This window comes from Microcebus murinus, chromosome 8 (genome assembly GCF_040939455.1).
Source record: "Microcebus murinus isolate Inina chromosome 8, M.murinus_Inina_mat1.0, whole genome shotgun sequence".
Lineage (NCBI taxonomy): Eukaryota > Metazoa > Chordata > Mammalia > Primates > Cheirogaleidae > Microcebus > Microcebus murinus.
Window position 1 is genome coordinate 81,444,624 of NC_134111.1, and position 21,142 is coordinate 81,465,765.

Sequence of the window (21,142 nt, forward strand, 5' to 3'; positions counted from 1 at the left end):
ACCACTCTAATAATAACAGTGTGAGGTAGAAACCTACCTCTGAAGCTAACTTTTGTGCCGGCAAATACCAAAGGTAGCTGATGGAGTCCCAGGGGAGTCCAGGGTAACCCAAGCAAGGAGTCAGCAGCCCTCACATTCCTTCAGAACAACAGTAATTAGAGCAGCTGGAATATTTGCAAACTCATTGGCTCACTTGCTGTTTTTGGAAGCCCAGACTTTAATCTTATTTTCGTATGTTTTTGTATAAATCAGACACACGTGGCTTGATTATAGACGCTAAGTGTCCACTAGGAGCTTTAGATGAAAGCTTTCCAAGACTGTGCAGTGCCTGGGGTCTCTGGTGTCTGGCCCGCCTCTGCAGTCCCTATCTCTTTGTGCCCTCCTCTGGTGTCGACTTTTGTACTCCTCCTTCCTCCATTGGGACTGCCCTTCATCTCAGTGGTGTCTATTTACTTAAATTTAAGCCAATTAAATAAAGCATAATAATAGAACACCCTTCTGAAAAGAGCACAAAGGAGGGAGGATTGCATGACCACTGACAGAATAATGGAAGAGAAGGGAAAAACATTTTACCAAAGATCCCTCTCAGAGAGAGTGGGAGGAGATCTGCCTCCTCCTCTGTTTCCTATTTATAGGGAGGCAAATTCTTTTTTGTTATTTCATCTGGATGCTAAGTCCTCCCCTTTTATTGGGTGAAATCTTAATGATATACCCTCATGAATCTTAATATTTTTAAGATTGCTGATGTAAGAATTATTGTATCATGCACACAGGGATATGGTTATAGAATTTCCAGAATGCCTGGGTATGCTGACATAGTGGATTCGGAGATATTTCAAGGCTAGCTTTTGTGTTGATATATTTTCTCAGCCAGTGAGTAATATTCTCACTCAATTAAGACATCCTCACTTTTTAAAATGTGTTATTACAGGCAATTTCTTTAGTAATAAAATGTTGGATGCCACTGTTAAGAAAATAATTTGGGGAGGAAAAAAAGATATTTCAAATTAGCATTACAGAAGGGAGAGGGGAGGGTGCCAACTTAGTCCCCACTGGCTAATTAAGTTATCACACAATGCCTCTTGAACAATATGCAGCAAAAGATGAAAAACCCAAATCAGCCGGAGATCACCCTTAATTGTAAACTATTCCCCAATACTCCACTGAGTTGATGAAATCCCTCTGCTTCTAGAGCTTTTAGCTCTTCAGGCTAAAAGTAGATTTGTTAGAATTTTACTTTTTCTGGTCAGATGATTGCAGCACAGCCTGTATTTTCCTCTTGCTGGTGTGGTCCCCTTTCCTGAATGCATGCCATTCCAAATTTGCCACAGTCAGGAATGTCAGAGGGTGCGGGAGCTCTGGCAAAGAACATCATCAGTCGGCTGAATTCTAACTTCTTTAGACCCACAGCTAGACTTTTAATGCTCACATCGACCTCAAAAATAGCCAGGTGCTTTGGTGCTCTGTCACTGAGTTCAGCCAAATGCCTCCTCTGTGAAATCTCTTTATGCTGCTGCAGGTTGACAGATGGCTCCCAGCAGGTGAACTAGGACTATCAGTGAATGAAATGCTATTTTTCTCTTGCACAATCCTTCTCAAAGATACCCTGTGTCTTAAGAACCTTGCAAAAGGCTTTTAGATGCTGAGCAAAATTCAAAAGAGTTGAAGCTAAGAAACTACAGATTAGCATGAATGTAGGGCTTCTGCTCAAGGCTGATATTAAGACTAACCAATTTTCCATAATTGTCAAAGCACTTTTCCAAGCACATGAGTTTATTTAATCCTTGCAACAACTCTATAAGGGAAGTTTTATTAATAATCTTCATTTTTTTTGATAACACTGAGAATCTAAAAATTTAGAAGGCCTACCCTATATTACGCAGCTGGTAAGTGATGGGCCAGGGTTCCAACACAGCTTCTATGTCCAAAGTTTGGGTTCTTCTTATTTCAAAGGCTGAATTTAATTAATTCTGAGTCAGGAGAGTTAGGAAAATAAACTACTACTTCTTTCACTCATTCATGAGGCCTTTACTAACTCACAAATCAGAGAAGCATTAGGTCAGGTATAAAGAGATTCCATTGCTTATAACACAGGAGCTCATATACACAAAGTTCACCAGTACCAAGCATACCTTTCCATTTTCTACAATACATAACCTCCATTGTTCATTCATTTGTTGAATAGTTAGTTACTAAGCAAGTATTTGCTACCAGACAGAGGGTGTGATGTAGTAAATACAAAAGAAAATGTTCCCTGCCCTTCTACAATTTACAGCTTAGTTAGGGTGGAGTGGGGCAGACATTAAACAAATAAATAATATACATTGTGGGTAGTGGTGTATGAGAACAGACAATGGGATGGGTGATGTATGAGTCTGCTCGGGCTGGCATAAAAGAATACCACAGACTGGGTAGCTCAAACAACAGAAATTTACTTTCTCACTGGAGATTAGAAGTTCAATATCTTCAGGGTTGATTTCTGGTGAGGTCTCTCCTCCTAGCTTATAGGTAGCTACCTTCTCATTTGTCTATTAAAGAAAAAAATATTATGATACTTGTTAAAATGGTAAGGAAGACTTTACTCAGGACTAAGAATATTGCAATAGGAGAAAGAATTGGGCTCAACTCTATATATAGCAAAGACCGTTGGGGATTTACAATGTAGAGGGAGAAAGAGAGAAAGGTGTGATACCTTTCCTCCCCACTGTAGAATCACAGCAGACACTCCTATAGCAAAAGACAGGTTAACAAGAGAAAAGCATAACAAGTGTATTTGATCTTAGTTTTACATGACATAAGAACCTTAAGATTGAAGACTCAAAGACACAGGATGAAATATCCATTTTTATGCTTAGGTTTGATGAAGCATGGACAATATGTAGAAATATGAATGGACAAAAAGGGTACAATCTAATAGTAATAGCCTGAGAGGGGGACACCCAGCAAGGCCTGTCCAGATTCTTCCTGGCCTCTGTGCAGCATTCCTTCCTTCCAGGTATGGGACAGAACCCTCTCTGGAAGGGGGTCTGATGACCTACAACCAAACAAGGTTGGCCAGAGAAATTTTTATGGCCAGTTCTTACATTTTAAGGTGAGAGAAAGTTAGAGAACTATTTTTAGGTTTTATGGTTGGCTCTGGGGAAAAGGGGTTCTAGTTTGTTATGACCCACCTTGAGGAAGCAGGATTTTTGTTTCTATAGCTTGTCTCAGGGGAGAATGAGGCTGAGAGACAGGAGGACAGAAGCAGGTCAGAGAGAAACTTTGCTTCTGAGCCTACTTCTGAGACTTTCACTATGGGGCATTGTTTTCTGAGCCCCAACATTAGCTAATGAGCAGAATGAGGGGGTCATAGATGAAAAATTATCAAGGGCTAGGGTGATTCTTGCTAAACTTACTTAACTAGATTTTTGCAGAAGGCAGGCTACATACAGACTTAGACATGAAGGTGGGGGGTGTAGAACTTGATCAGCTATCGAGGGTGGTCAGATATTAAGGGTGGGGGATTTTCACTAAACAGACAGGATTCTTGCTAAAATTGGATTTGTAAGATCAGGGGCCAAAGTCAAGGCCTAGCCAAAAAGAGGATTCAGAGGAACATAACTAAAGTGTGGTCAAGGAGAGTCTTTCCTTCTTTATGCTCATAGAGAGAAAGAGAAAGCTCTGGTGTCTCCTGTTCTTAAATAACAACCCAGTCCTGTCAGATTAGGAACCCACCCATTTGACCTCCTTTAAACTTAATTACCTCTCTAATGGCCGTATCTCCAAATACAGTCACGTTGCAGGTCAATATACGAATGTCAGGTGGACACAATCCAGTCCATAACACAGTATAAGTTAATGCCTCTTCGGAAATAATTTGACAATATGGCAGCATAGTTTGAAGTCCACTGTGTACTTATATAGCTTAATATTTTTTTTGTCCTGTATATGTATTTGTTTTTAATTCAAAATACTATAAAAAATTCATGTATCTGGCAGATACTAATGGCTTTAGGATTGAAACAAAACATAAAAATGGGTGGGGATATGAATTTCTTTCGATTTCATGGATCTTAATTAACAATATAATAGTTCATATGAATGTCAAATACGTGTACAAAACAGGAATCACCATACCAGTGAACAGAAACATCCCTGGAGGTGGTTGGGGAAACTTCGTAGAGAGCTTGAATCTAACAAGAAGTTTACAAGTCTAGAGCAAGGAAAGAAGGGAGAGAGGGAGAAAAATAGAGAAAAAAAATGAAAAAAAAGAAAGAAGAGGACTTCACAGAAGGAGAGGAGAGAACTAAAAAGATGGAATCAATAAATCTGCAAGAGAACTAGTCTAAGAAGATGTGAGGGTTTGTGTTGGTTGAAAGTTGGGGATAAAGTTGAAAAAGTAGGGTGTAGTCACAATATAGAAGCCCTTGAGGTTAAGCCTAGGAATTTAGATTTTTGTCATTTTAAAAGAAGAGTTTTGAACATGAAAGCAAAATCTTTAGGTGGTATTCTGGCAATGTAAGTCTTGTGGCAACCTGCAAGCCTGCTTAGTTTCCTTTGAGTCTCCCCCCAATTTCTTCTCCTTATACCAATGAATCTATGTATCTATATTAATTTATTCTACCATTTTCAAAGGTTGGTGTTCTGTTAGGATGGCTATTATCAAAAAGACAAAAGTAAGTGTTGGTGAGAGTGTGGAGAAAAGGGAAACCTGGAACATTGTTGGTGGGAATATAAATTAGTACAGCTATCATAGGAAATGGTACAGAGGTTCCTCAAACAATTAGAAATAGAGCGACCCTATGATCCACTAATCTCACTACTGGGTAGATATCCAAATGAAATGAAGTAGTATGGTAAAGAGAAATCTGCACTTCCATGTTTATTGCAGCATTATTCATCATAGCCAAGATAAGCAATTAACCTAAGTGCCCATCAACAATGAATGGATAAAAAAATAGCATGGAGTACTATTCAGCTATAAGAGACAATGGTGATATAGCATCTCTTGTATTTTCCTGGATAGAGCTGGAATGCATTCTACTAAGTGAAGTATCCCAAGAATGGAAAAATAAGCACCACATGTACTCACCAGCAAATTGGTATTAACTGATCAACACCTAAGTGGACACATAGGAATAACATTTACGGGGTGTTGGGCAGGTGGGGGGAGGGCTGGGTATATACTTACATAATAAGTATGATGTGTACCAACTGGGGGATGGACTAGCTTGAAGCTCTGACTTGAGGTGGGAAGCATGGGCAATATACATAACCTTAACATTTGTACTCCCATAATATGCTGAAAAAAATAAATATAAAAAAAGAAGAAAAATACGGTATATACAAATAATGGAATGCCACTCAGCCATTTTAAAAAAAAGGAAATTCTGTCATTTGCAACAACATGGATGAACCTAAAGTACCTTATGTTAAGTGAAATAAGCCAGGCATAGAAAGACAAATATCTCAGTGTGTCTCACTTGTATATGGAATCTAAAAAAGTTCATCTCATGGAAGTAGAGAGTAGAATGGTAGCGCATGTGGCAGGGAGATGCTGGGATATGTTGGCTAAAGGTTACAGAATTTCAGTTAGATAGTGGGAATAATAAATGCAAGAGATCTATTATACAATATGGTAACTATCGTTAACAATGTATTATATTCTTGAAAAATGCTGAGAGTAGATTTTTAAGTGTTCTCACCACAAAAATGACAACTACATGAGGTAATACATACATTACTTAGCTTGACTTAGCCATTCCACAGCACCTGTGTATTTCACACAGAGCAGATACTAAGCACTATATGATCACGGCCCATGTGTGTATTTCAAAACATCATGTTGTATATGATAAATGCATAGACTTTTATCTGTCAATTTAAGAAATAAAATAAATAAATAAAAATAAAAAGGTTGGTATTTGTATGAAAATTAGAAACGAACAGATGGCTTCTGTCAAGCAAAGAAGTGTTATATTTCTGCAGATATATACTGATGCTGGGCAGAAAACGGCAGTGTAATATATAAATAAGCAATACCGCTGACACACATGCCCCACTGCTGCCGGAGGCTCTCTATATTGCAGTGCCAATTCATATTCTATTTATAAAATTGAATATTTATTTATATATAAATACATTCAATCAGAGTCAGCATGTGTTAATGGTTTAGCAAAATAAGTTTTAAGCTGTGTCACCGAGCATTGTTGTTTCTTTTCAACCTTTTTCAAGAAGGAAGGAATCTGAAGCAGTTACTGGACCAATCTCATTATGTCCATTCACCATTACAATGGAGATATTTACTGCTCACCAGATATCCATTTATCCTCCATGTCTCTTAACACTTTGTATTTAAGCAAAGCTATGTTCAGTCCAGTGGGCTGTATGAGGAAGTGATGTGTGTCACTTCCTTATTTAATAGCCAGTGCTGAGACCTCTGGATGTCTTCTTTGCCTGCTGCTGGAATCCTAAAGGCAGTGAGTTGAGCCACAAGAAGGATGTACCCAGATAGCTTGGTCACTGCATGGGACAGAGGTGGCCTGGAGAGACTCCCTGCTTATATGAAGATCTGTGTTAACAGGCTATAAACCTTTATCTTATAAAGCCTCTGAGGCTTAAGCCTGACTTTTCTGACTAATCTAATTCTTTATCCGTCACCTATTTGTATACTATTTTTACTGCCTGGAATTATGTTGAGATGCTTTGGATAAGACTACATCATTTTTACTAAGTCAGCTTAACCCAGCCTGCTAGTCCTCGGCAATACCCTAGAGTTTCAGGTTTGGAAATGAAAGAGGAGAATTCTTACTGTCTATCTTACCTAGATTTTCTTCTCAGCCAAAGTCCATATGTTTTCTGAATGGGGATTTTGTTAACATTTCTTAATTTTTTCAAGTGTATATTTTGAAATGTTTCCTTTGTGAGAAACATGATGTTCTTTTGAAAGGAACTTTGATAAAAGCCCCAAGAAAGAAAGATTGTTCTCTGACCTGTTCAATTATCAGTAACTTTGGTTCACCATGACTTTCTTCTATTCACAAATAAGTAGACAATGAACTGATTCTAAGCATATTAGGGGAAACAGAAATGGTTTAGTGGGATGTTAGACTAAATGATTTTATGTTGGCAGCTGCTCTCCTATTTAAAGACTGCTTGAATAATGGATATTTTCCCAACTGTATTGGCAATTCAGACCTCAATAGCTGAAATCTTGTTATCCTGGACAAGTGCATTGAATTATATGAACTATTTGAAACCTCATAGAGCAGGCTGATAGAGGACATGGAGAACAATGTTGTTATTGTTTTTATGAGCTCTGACTGCATAGCCTAATGCTAGCCATTGAGGTTAAGCTTAGCCTTCAGAAACACTTTAGGATTCCAGCAACTTCAAACATCTCAGGGTTTACTTATCTGACAAAGTCTATCAAAACATGAAATTAAATAATCAAATGAGATTTGCTATGCTAGAGGTGTTTCAAAGGCAAATGAAGAGTATATCCTGACTCAGCAATCCAGAGATTTCATCTTAATGACTTTGCTGTTTAATGAAATTTGGGTTCTTACATCAAATCAGAAAACCACGCCATCTGGGGAATGGGCACGCTTGTAAGTTTGACTCAAATGCTACAAAAGCAATTTATGTAACCAAAACATTTGTACCCCCATTATATTCTGAAATTTGAAAAAGAAAATAACCATACCTTGGCAATATTAGCTCTATGAGATTTTGAAAGTCTGCATAAATTTCTCATTCTAACTTCCATGCTATGTATAGGTGGCACATAAAAATGCCAACTGCCAAACATATATTACATGCAGCTCAGCATATTGCATGCACATCCTATTTATCTGAGTAATCAGCTGATAAAAAATGATTTAGCTTATAGCTAAACAAGTGTTTATTTTGAGTTCTTTATTAAATGACTTATTCAACTTATTTGGTGATGCCAACATGCACCACACATCCTATTCTCTGTCCTGCATAGGCTAACTCTTAAATATAGTTGTTAACCAGTTGATTTTGTCAGATGTTATATGCCATGATTCTCAACAACGTCCATACTCAGCTCTAAGAGGTTCTGGAAAATGGCATAAACAAACCTTATAGAAATAATGGACTGGATGAAATGGGAGATAGAACTGTAGCTGAGTAAATTTCAATTTGTTCAAGAAGCTGAATATGCTGAATAATGAATGTGCTTAGTAAGTATTTCTAGTAAATCAAAAGTTGCCATCAGTGAAATATTGCTTCTTAGAGGAGCCACAAGCTTTTATGCTTGCAATTATCTTTAACCAGAGTTGAAGACCTAAAACCAATGATCAGTGTCTATAGAGTTGGGATATAGTTAAAACAGTTGGTCACTTTCCTGCTGTGTGATGCTGGGAATGACACTTAAACTCTCCTGGCCTAGTTTCTCATCTATAAAGTAGGGACAGTAACAGAGGATAATAGTGGAGAATAAATGACTTAATATATATGAAGTGTTTGGAACATTGTTTGGCACACAATAAATGCTGTATAAATGTTTCCTATTATTACTTTAGTGTTGCTGTAGGCATTCCATGTAATGCATCCAACACTAAATTGTGTCTGTAATATTATAACAAAATTTGTGTTAAAGTAATTTAATCTTTTTGATATGGAATAAAAATTATCACTTCTAAGTATACTGTGATAATTTAAAATGACTATTAAATGTCATGTGTCTTATGGAATAGGCTATAAGTTGCTTTTTAAAAATAAATCCCAGATGAAATTTATCTCTTTCTTATAAAATTAAGTCTTATAAAGTTTATCTTATAAAAGATAAATAAAAAATAAAGTCTATCCTATAAAAGATAGTCATTTCCATATTTTGGTAACAGACAAAACCCCACAAAAGTCAAAATTATAAATGGGGCATTCTTTTTATGACTAATAGGTAGTAGGAATGCTGAATTTTCTAATGATGCTCATCCTTTAGCCAATCATTTCCCATTTCTTTTGGGATGAAATTAACTTTTAAGTGTTGAGGGCTGAAATTTCGCTTTCATTCATATGTAACTACTCAGTTAATTTTGGGAAAGACTAAAAGACAGAATATTTTTAGTATTATTTTTAATAGTACTTAAATGATGAGCATGTTCATTGATATCAGATGTGTTAACAGACGTTTTCAGTAGAGGGCCCGTTAGTAAATATGTTGAGCTTTGCAGGCCATACAGTCACTGTCATAACTATTCAACTCTGGCATTATAGCATGAAAGCAGCCATAGACAACAAGGAAGTGAATGGTGTGCCTATGTGCTGATAAGACTTTATTTAGGAAAATAGTAGGATGGATCTGGCCCATGGACCATAATTCTATATTCTATCAAATTCCTTTCCTATTAACTTCTATAAAATTCTTATTCTATAAAATTCCTTTAAACATATATAATATGTACTTGCTCACTGATGCACATGCAAGCTTGAAAATCATGAAGATGATGCACAAAAAATATGTACTTTAAGGAATTTAGGAAACATGGAATTTAAATATAAAATAAAACATGGTATTTTATTCAGCATTCATTCATTAAAAACCCAAGATTCTTTGTATCTGAACAAATTCCAGAGCTGGCCTACCATATTTTTTTGTTCTAAAATCAACCTACAAGGTTTATTTTGCTTACAGTCAACATTATCCTTAAAAATTCTTCAGTCTTAAGTTATTGTGTACAGAATTCTGTGTGGTAATGGTATATATATTCCAAATTTGAGAACCACAGAGCTATACTAAAAAAAGAAAAACTAAAAAAAGCTGTGTGTAAAGATTTGGACAGTCAAACTTTTCTTTCTAAAATAATCATCAAATTATTACAGGGATTGGAGAATTCTACACTGTTTCTTTTTGGATACTGAATTTTCTTTATGTTTATTTAAACATTAAGCCTTGCTAACTTTAATATTTATTAATAGACTTGTTTGCTGCTGTACATTGTGTATAAATACTCACAGGTTAAATGAGCTAATGCATGGAAAAGCATACAATACAATACCTGGCCCAACCAATATTTGTTGCTTTTGAATCAAACTCATCTGCTCATAACCATATAGACATTGCTCTTTAAAAGTTCATAGACAACTGAACCATATGCATCTTGACTTTTCAAGCTTTCATTTCCTGCTAGGTCTTAAAGGAGAGTTAATAACTATCATAGTTTGAGTTTCAGGGCCCCATACCTGTAGAGCAATATCTTTCTTGAGGATATGATGGGGTCCATTCTATCAAGAGTAAAATCACATAGGCCCTAGCAAAAGCACATAGACACATAGATTTAGGCAACTAATGTGGGCAAGCTGGACTTCAAAATGGGTCTCAGCTCTGCAATCCCTTATAAACTGTGGCATCTTTTGTAGTCCTCCCCATAGATGAGGATGATTTCACCCGAATAGTTTATAAGGTAGACAACAAGTCTAGTGCCTTCTAGTAATTCTGTTTATTTCTAGGTACCACTTCAGAAGAAAGTATTCTGTGCTGTTCTAGGTGGAAGTTCTAAGCGCAACTACTAACCCAGAATGACTTTTAGGATTCTGAATGTCAAAATAAGTTTATTACTTTATAGAAAAAATTTAATTAGCTGTTAAAAAATTCCTCTCCATTCTGTGCTCGAGAGAATCAATGCAGACTGGGCTAAAGGCCCAGTCCTTTAAAGATAACTGGATATAATTAACAATTTACCAGGACAAATGAATTCCTTTGGGAGAGAGTACAATTGCCTGCTATTTATTAACTGAAAACAATTTAAAAATTTATTCCTCCTTGGATATAATACTTATGAAGCTTCACTGGAATGAATATAAAAAGTGAAAAAAAAAAACATTCAATAATTAGCATTTTCACTGCTTTTTTCCATCTGTGACAGTGCCTCAGGTTGTAAATGCTCAATGTATGATGACTATAAAGAACCATCATGAAATTGGTCATGTAGTCTCATAGTTACCCAATAGAGAAAGAGAAAGCTATGGTTGAATTTCGTACTGAGCTACATGCTGTGATTGACATACATGGATCAGGAATTAAATTACTAATTTTCTAAATTATTATTTTTATTTTTACAGAAAGAAGCCAGAACATATTATCAATTCTTTGAGAACACAACATAACGAACTTTACTTATTTTACCACTTCCTTGAATAGGTAAGACCCTACCCTCTCTACTCTAAAAGAGTTATGAACAATTGTGAAAAATAACTCTTTGCTAACCATGTTTTTTAATCTTTAAATATCCATTCATTTTTGTAAAGGAGAAATATACTTATGAATTCAACAGCTAATAGATTTAGAATTACTAAAATAGCCTTTTTTGGTGTTTGGACTGATTTAACAGTAAGAGAAGGAAAAGATCTTTTTCTGAAATGAGGATTGAACTGTGGTTAACAATACCAATAATATTTTTTCAGCTCCTGTTATTTTGAGGCATGGTCCTGTGTGACTTAATTTACATAAATTAATTTGTTTATTCCTTACAACAGTTCTATGAGGTATATATGGGGATCGTCCCCATTTTACAGATTAGGGGCATGAAGCAGAGAGAGAGAGAGAGAGGAGGAGGTAAGTGGAGGACTCCCCAAAGTTCTATACATGAGTCTGGAAGCAGCAGGCAGTGGAAAGAACACTAGTCCCAACTGTTATTAAAAGAATGGTTTCATATGGTGGTAGAAATGTCTAGCAATCAGACTCTCATACATTTTGAGTAGGTTCTACATTAATTTATGGAAAAAATGTATAATGTAACTACTGAAAGATTAGTAAATGCATAGCAGGCAAACTTTTATTTTATATTTGTACTTGTCATTTGAATAATTGCTGCATGCATAAACAAAAGGGCATAGACATTTAGCTCAGCTTATAAACAGGAATGATATTTTCCTTTATTTTACATCTTTCTTTAAACTCAACATTTCTATGATAAAAGCAGAAAATGTTGGAATGATTACAAATAAATGATTTTTTATTCTAGGAAATGCTTTTGAATTTACGTTGCTTTTATTAGAAGTACTAAATAGACAATTTTAAATTGGCCGCAGCAATATTCACTTTACTGCTTTTATTATTTATTTTATTTTTAAGCAAGAAAATTTATGAATTTTTCAAACAAAAATATCAAAAAATGTATTATGCTAGTTACTTAAAGTATCCACCACACAGATTAAACAAATGCTAATATTCAGCTATATTAAAATCTTTTCTAAAGAAAAAAATAATCACAGAAAGAAGAAAAGCTCTTCCTGCTTCCTTTTCACTGTTTTCCTTTCTTGTGACTAGGTGTCACAGTGCTGAAAATGATATACCCTTCCTGTGTGTGTTCTAACACTTCTATGGCATGTAGGAAACAAATGTCATACAATTATTTACATCTTAAAAGTTTATGTAAATGGCATCATACTGCAGATATTCTTTTGCAGCTTGTCTTCACCCAACATTAAATGCAGACATTCATCCATATTGATACATGCAGATCTGGTTGACATAATCTGTTACAAAATTGGCTCATTTTAATATTTTAATCTTCTACTAATCTGGTGCTTAGTATTATTAATTATTATTTCTAAAAACTTTCAACGTTTTAAAGATTTAATGTTAAAATTGTTTAAGCATGCTTACAAAGCCTATTTGGGATTTATGTATAAGGAATCTAAAGTTTTTAAATATATAATAGCATGCTAATCCTGCTTATGTTTTATTTTTTCCAACTAGAAAAGCATTTTTTAAATTGCTTTGTAAAGATCTTGCTAACCTATGGGGTTGATGATGTTTAGTCTTTTGCCATAAAATAATAATTAAAATCTGTTTTATCTCCTCATGGATAAAATACTGACTAGTCCCAAATATAGTGTAAATTACTACCTTTGAAATTTAAGATACTTAAAAATGCTTTTGTTTGGCCCATCTTAATTTTTCATATTCTCTTAGAATATCATGGGAGAGAAGTTAAAAAAAGACAAGGAGATTTTTTTTTTAACACTACGATTAATTCTAGAATTTGTCCAAGGTCACAGAAATGTGAATTACTATAGTAAGATAAGTAGACATACAATTTTTCATAACTGTTTTATTTTCTGAGAGGAGTAAATTACTTCTCTGTCAGAGTTGAAGGAGGAAGTGGAGGAAGAAACTAACTTTTCTGGGCCAATATGAGTAAATATGAGACTTTATATAAGTCTCCTAGATCAGAAATGCATTATCATTTGCATAAAGGAAAATAAGGCCCAAATACATCAGGTAACTTACTCAAGATGATACAGGGATTGCAGAGCCTGGATTCAAACTCCTGTCTGTCAGACTCTGAAGCCATTCTGCCTACCAGAAAATGAATTGTAAAAACCTAATCTATTAGACATATAAATAGAAGTTGCATTCACTCCACTAATATTTATTAGGATCCTTTTATGTCTGTTGGGGGCTGATATTAGGACTGAAAAGAATGGATAATATCTACCTGAAATGAGAAAACAGGCTGTTGGGAACTGTGCATATTCATTTGGTGATACCATAAATGTGACCATTTAATTAGATAGTTTTATTTTGCTATTTTATCTTAACATTGTTTACCAGATGATTACCTTTAAAATCATCTAACCGTGCCGATTTGATTAAGCTCAGTGAGATAATGAGAATGAAAATGCTTTGTCAATAGCGAAGTCCTTTTTAGTCATTTGCTAATGTTACTAATTCCTGTATTCTGTAAATTTAGAATTGAATACTTCCAACCTAACACATATAATTCTAAATGTAAAGGTTGATATATGTCTCTGATGTTTGAGTCTTACTCAAAACATAAAAACATAGTTCATAAAGAGTTGGCCTCTCTTTCACACAAAACCCTCTTTAAATATTACAGTGCAGTGGTTAATAGCTCTGAATATTGGTTTGTTTCCAGCCTCTACCACCTATTAGAGGCATTGTTTAATCTCTTTGAGCCTCATAGTAAGTCATTAGAGTATGGAGCTCATGTCTGTCCAGAATCTTTACGTAGCTCATTCTCTACCCTTATCATTCAAATCCACTCTCTTTAACTTTTACTACTGTAGTAGCCCCCTGTGCTTAATCTTGCTCTCTGTTGTTCATATAAAAATCAGAGTGATTTTAAAAAAAAAAAAAATCTTAATTGATATGACTCTCCTTTTCAAAATCCACCAATGGCTGCCTGTAATAGAATAAAACCCACACTCTTACTGTGGCCAACAAGGTGCTATATAAACTGGCATCTTCTACCTCCCTGACATCATTTCAACATCATCTCCTCCCACTGAGGCCAGAGACTGTATGATGTTCTGAGCTCTGCCAGCACCCAGAACCATCACCTCTCTTGGGGGACCCTCACTTGCTGACGGGATGACTAGGTATGCAAGGGTTACCATGAAACAATGCAGGTAGATGCTCCGCACATATAGTATCCTTAATGCACAGCAGTGATGGTTGTTGTACTTTTCAGGATTCCTTCAGTTTGTCTTAACAGAGCCCATCATTTCTACAGTGCTAAAGCATTCTCATATTTTTAAGTCATGATTTTACAGCGTTATGAGAAAACTTTATTTTTCTGATTTCAATTTTAAATCTTAATTTCTATACCAAAAAATCCCCATATAAACAAATTCAGGACAAATTAGCTGAATGATATTAGAAAACCATTTGAAGAGCATAAAATATTTATTATTTCTTATAGCCTTTTAACTAGATAATAGTACTAATATTTGCCACAATCCAATATTATTTAGATTTTGCTTTATCTTCAGAATAGATTTATACCTTTTCATCATTCATAGATGGGTGATATTTATCCTTTCAGACAATTTTCTACAAAATTGGCTGATTTTTGTTTGATTTTTACAATATTCCCAGGAGAAGCACTTGATGAGTGTTTATATTTGTTGAGAACATTTGGCAAGAACCACAGTAGAACCACAATACCTTAATAGTTAAGGAAAGGAGAAAGAAAACCTGGTATTTTCACCATCCTCTCTGAAAATAAGAACCTTGACTTGCACTGATTACTACCTCATCAGCATTCAGCTCCAGTCCATGGCACTCTATGTGGATAATTTAAAAGGCAGATTAAGCATTCTAAAAATAAATTCTATTGATAAATTAGGATATCAGATGCACCCTTCATGAAAGCCTATCCTACTCTGTACTATCAGCTGGCAGTCATGGCTATCCCAATTTATCCTGGCTCTTACTGAGCAAGAATCTATCCCAGGGGTGAGGTCTTTAAAGAGGGATCTCTCAGGGTTAACTAGAGACAGAAAGAGGGAGAATTGCCTACATACTCTGGCAGGAGTTAAAATAACAATAACAGTCCGCCTACTTAACAGGCTGAGTCATCAGCACATTCTACTGATTTCTCAGCAATTCTGGGCAGATTGTTTGGGCTGGAATTCTGTAGGCAGAGGTGGGCGCCACCTGCTCCAAAAGACTCTAGTTCTTGTTAAGAGGGTGCTGTTATTAAGTCTTGTCTTTTAATGGTTTGACCAAATGGAGCTAGGAAAAGGAAAAAAAAAAATAGTGATGATGAGCACTTTTCTAATGCTTAGAATTAAAAAAATGATGGTCCAAGCATGGTTATCACACAATTAGTTCTTTTACTGGCCATGAGTACAAGTCACTTAAAAACAGAGGTTTCTGACCCTCTTCAAGGTCAAATCTTGCTGGATGTTTGCATTAAAAAAAATTCTGGAGGTCAATAGCAGTAGCCTTGTCTCAGTCAATTTGGGGAAAAGGTTAAGACCAATAGAAATCTACTTTGCTCAAGCAGAAGAGGAAATATTATTATATGGTTCCTGAGGTACTTCATAATCCCAGGGCTAGGAAAGAGATGGATGTTATAAAAGTCTAGACTCTGAAACCAAACATGAGCCAGGAACCAAGGCCGCCATTCTCCCATTCCCTCTGGGATCCCTCAGCCTTACTTGATCCAAGATGACTGTTGCTAACTTCTTTCTTCACATAAAGACTATATTTTCCTACTGCTCTTTACACAAGTATAGCTCTCAAGTTTGCTTGCCTATCAATACCAGCCATATACAGTCTATGTATATCTACTTTTAATTACTGGAACTTTTTATCTAATAAGGTGTGACCAATGGAATAGACCAGGTGGCACATACATAATTGCCAAGGTCCCATCCCTCTGGATGGGAAGAAAGAGAGTGATCAGTGAAACGGCATCTTGATGATAAGCAAGCACCCTCAATAGCTATTAAAAGTATCATGGTACAGTTTATTTATTCACCACTCTTCCCCTCCACAAAACTTTTCTTCATTGATAATTGGCATATAAACAACCAAAGAGTTGGATATTAACAGATTAGAGGAGCAGGAAGTGCAGCCAGCCTTCAAGAGAAAGATAAAGGAATGAGGACTTCTTGGCTGAGGCTTCTGTGTAATCAATACTTGAGGGAATTTTTACTACATACTATTTTTCTTTCTTCTTCACATATACAAATGTATTTTATGGTTGTCATTTCAGAAGACCTGATTACTATCCTGATTAAGAGTCTTTTCCATACACTGGTTGGTGTTCTGAAACTGACGACATCTATAAGCTCTTGAAAATCTTTTCAAGCTCGCCTTGCCCCTTGGGACAGAAAGCAGCATTTTTTTTTTTTGAAAATTAAAGGGAGTTGCAAACAAAAGAAGAGACTAGGCAGAGAGCAAAGGACCATCGTAAACAAATTTGGAGATAGAACAAGCAGTCTGAGGAAGGGCTTCAGGTGCAAAGTTAGCATTCAGTCTTTAGCTTGCCACGTTTTCCTGCAGAAATAAAGCTGCTTGTGAGATGTATTCATCTGTCCCTCCTGTCCCTTGATGCAGCATGAAAAAGGTGGACTTAGCAAGAGGTGTGCAGGTGTGTGTGTGTGTGTGTGTGTGTGTGTGTGTGTGTGTGTGTGTCTATTCATATGCATACCTTATCTCAACATTTCAATACAAATCATTCCAAAGACCACATTTCTAGAAAATTTAGCACTAATGTGATCATGGGTTTGGGACACTTCAAAGCCACAGCCCTGTGGTAATTGAAACCAGTTTTAATTTGGGATACAGAGTATGGTCTGAGAAACTTTGCAAGCAGACTCATCAGCTACTGTCTTGTGGACCTGGCTGTTTCTGGGAGGTGGGGTGAGTCGCCATTTTCCCTGCAGTAATTTGTTTGGCTTGTCCCCCTTTTGTCCCTCAGGCTTCTACTGCTGGCCAAAAATGGGAAAAAACAAAAACAAACAAACAAAAATAATAAATAGTAAACAAGGAAGCATTTCTCCCCCAATGGTCATGATCTAACCTCAACATAATACCTGCCTCGTTCTCACTGAAATCTGTAAATAAATATCTCAACTTCCTTTCAAGCCAATCTCCTTTCACAAGAGAGAAAAGACTGTGGTGTGATGAAGCAGTTAAATATCTTTTTATTTATTCATTAAAAATATTTTATGCCTACCTTGTTCAAGTCTCAGTTCTATAAAGCATGGGAAATACAAATAAGAAATTGTGTAGAAACAAGACGCTAAAACGTGTTAAAAGAAACAGCAAGTCCATTTTAATTGGGTTATGTAAGGTAGGAGAATGAGTTGAGTCAGAAGGGGTAAATTGAAATAAGAGAGTGGTGGAACTATAAAACCTAACTGAGGAGTTTGTACTTTATTAATTAGACAGTGGGGATTCAGTAAGCGACAAGATTACTGGGTAGGGGAATGATGTGATCCATTTAAGTTAGGAAGCTTGATTACGCTGGCAAAGATATGCAGAGTGAATTAAGCAGTAGGTTCTGAAGCAAAAGAAAATTGGAGATTTACATCATTGATATGTGTTTACATCTTCAACATGTGGTGGTGACCAGATATTGAGTGGAAAATAAATTTGGAGTCAAGGATAGTGGTCAGGACTGGAATTATGGACTAGGTGTTCATCTACATACTCGGTATATGAAGCATTTGGAGTAAGGGCCATGGAGAAGAGGATAATGCCAGAAAACAACAAAGAACACTGGGGAGCACTCACCTTGGTGGAGAGGAGCAGAGAGACGGAAAAGATCAGAAAGATATATGGAAGGAGGACTCATACCTAACATGAACCATTATTACAGAAAATGGCATATTCAGGCCAGGACAATAAAGAATGCATAACCAGAAAAGTGATTAACAGGTTAACAGGTAAAACTTCATGCTTAACAGGTTTTTAGCGACTGTCAATTGGCACTAAAATATCAGTAACCATTAAGTTTATCTCCAACTCCACTTCTCCAACCACTGAACACAGACTTTCTACCGTGCCCTGGGCATGCTCATCTATGTGCTGTGGTCACGTGTGACAAATTGACCCATCCAAAACAGGATCGATTGTTTTCTCTCTTGGCTTTTCCTGGCTCCCAAAATCTTAATGTATCTGCATCAGTATCTATCAAGGTGTCCAAAGAGAAATCCAAGAATCCCATTTTTTAATCCTCTTTCTTCTTTGATTCCTACATTTGGCCAGGCACCAGGTTCTGAGGCATCTCAGAAAGATGAGCCACTCTCCTTCTCAGTCATACTCCCTCAGCCCAAGCCTCCAGGACATTATCTGAACCTTTAAATGGCCTTTGATTAGTTTCCCTTTTCCTGACTCTTTTATAAGCTGACTCTCCTCTGTGCTGCCACTGTGTAATTTTTAGTATACGCCAGATCATTTCATCTTCCTACTTAAAATTTTCCTATAGTCTAAAAGTCCAAACTCATTAAAGACCTTTCAAAACAGGGTTCAAAGCAGCAGTTTCTGGACAATCTCCAGTCTCTCCCTCCTACTCAATCACCTTTCCTTCATTCTAACCACAGCAGGCTACTCATTGCTGCGTCAACTTATTACTTCTTTTTTGTATGCCATGTTTTTCTCATGTTACAATTGCCTCTGTTATTTCCGTTACTCCTGACTAAATACCTGCGTTCCTCTCGTCTTCCTTATAAATGCCTATGTCTGTTTAATTCAAATGTCATTCATTCTATGAAGATTCTTTTCTATAGTCCTAAAAAGTGGTATTAATTGTGCTTTTGGACAATGAGGGGCAGCCATAGCCTTTTAGATGTATCCAGACTACAGAAAAATCATCTTGGTGTATTATTATTCCCATTTCTGTCTTTCTTCTCAGCTTTGTGAAGTCTTCAAAGGTAAAAGTTTTATCTTTTCCTTATTTGTGTATCCAAAAACCATGTTATTAGATGTGAAACAAAATAATATTTAATAAATCGGTGTTAATAGTTGCTACTGAGTAAATTAAAGAGTGAGTAAATAAATGGGGGGTTAAAGAGGTGAAAAGAAACGAGCTATATAGCCTTGAGATAGTAGATTTACAAAATAGGTTTTATGGTAGTTATTGTTTGATTGTCATTTCTTGTGTTTGTGTGGTTGGCTGTTTTTATGGGATAGAAAAAGAAAAACGGAGTATGTTGGTAGTCAGAAAGTAAGTGAAAAAGGACAAATGAGCTGGCACTGTGAGACCCTGAAGGGATATTTAACAGAACAAAATTTTGGAGGAAGTAGGAAAAAATATATTAAAGAACAAATAGAGAGATTAATGTTAACAAAAATGAAGGACACCTATTCCTCTAAAGAAAGGTGACAATAATGAGGGCGGACAAAGAGGGAGGGGGAAGACAGGAAGTTGACTCTGTGCAAGGCTTCTATCTTTTTCCATCTCAGGAAAGCCAGTGTTTACCTTGGCAAACATCAAACTGCCCTGCGAGTCTCTGAAAGTGATTGCAAATTGGGTCCCCACCTTGGCCAGAAAGCAGATGTTACAAAAGGACCGAGCCAGAGAAGGGCACAGATAGAGTAATTTAGTAAGAGCGGCAGGAAATGCTCTTTCCTTAAGTTTGCTCTCTCACTCCTCCCACTCCAACTCCCACAGGGTATTCTAGTTGCTGTCAGGATTTGCTGTGCAGGCAATAAATTGTCGACAGTTTCTTGAATGTGCTTCATTTAATGCTGTTACTTCTATTAGTCCCATCCATTTTTTGGAAAATCTCATTATAGCTTTTTTTCAAACCAAGTCTATTGGTTTGGATTAGCTAATCGTGTAACAGATAGATCTAGAAATGTGTCATAACCCTGTTTCTTGCTCACTTGATAGTTTAAGCTGGGTGTTCAGGTTGGAAGGTTGTTTGTCCTCCTAATAGTCAACGAGGGATTGGCACTTTTTCCCTGTGTGGCTTTGCTTTGTCATTGTCTGCCTCCAGCTGGTGGAAGGGCAAAGACCAAGGAGGAGCAGATGGTAGCTGTACATGGGCCAAACCTGGAAGTGTACATGTCATTTCTGCTCACATGCCACTGGTCCCAGCTCAGTCCTATGAACACACCTAATAGCCAGGGAGGTTAGGAAATGTACTCTCACTATGTGCTCAGGGAAAAGGGGGGAAAAAGGTTTCAGTAAACTACTAGTGGTCTCTGTTATACCAAGGGAAAATCTGTCTATGAATTTATATATTTGAACACTTCGGTCAAATAGCTCAAGCCATGGCAAAAATAGATGTCAATTATACCATAGAGATAAAATTATGAATCATAATTTCAACATCATGTTAAAACATGCTAAAATAGTAAATGTATGAAATACACCAGTTTATCAAAGTTAATTCTTATGGTGGTACAGAAATAAGGTATTCTTTGAAAACTCTCCTTATAGGAATAATCATTGTATACAAAATGACAATGGCTGAAAGCATAGTGCCTATTACTGCTCTTGGTTTTCTTCAGTAACGTCTTGTCAAGGGATTCAGTTGTTTGATAAATGTAGAAAGCTTCATTGTGGGGCAAAATAAATATTTGGACTTTGATAAGTTTCTAGAATTCATTATAAAAACACATGAATTGGAATGGTCAAATAAAAACTCACTTTGTACTGAAGAAGGATGTGTGTCCTTTTAAGGAAAAATAAAGAGTAAAGGTAAAATATTGAGGGAAAAAATCCAAAGTTGGTATTTTTGCAAAAATATTCAAAGAATTTTGATGTTTTGTTAAACTCACATAATCATACATAACCCTCACATCATATTTCTGTTTATTTGGACAGTGATAAACATTGCTATTTACTTGGAAAATAGCAATACATCTGTTATTTTATATGAATGGAATAGTGTGTCGTAGTGTTGTATAAAAGGTATTTCATTG

The 21,142-nt window shown here is 36.1% G+C and overlaps 1 protein-coding gene across 46 annotated transcripts in view; it reads left to right on the plus strand.

The window, feature by feature from the left end:
* Positions 1-21,142, plus strand: part of MAP2 (microtubule associated protein 2) — a 278,816-nt gene that overhangs the window by 164,071 nt on the left and 93,603 nt on the right. For all 46 annotated transcript variants that reach the window (XM_076005881.1, XM_020288234.2, XM_012751467.3 and 43 more), the window contains one exon: positions 11,068-11,146. The gene's annotated coding sequence lies outside the window, so the exon portion shown is untranslated. The remainder of the gene's footprint in view (positions 1-11,067; positions 11,147-21,142) is intronic.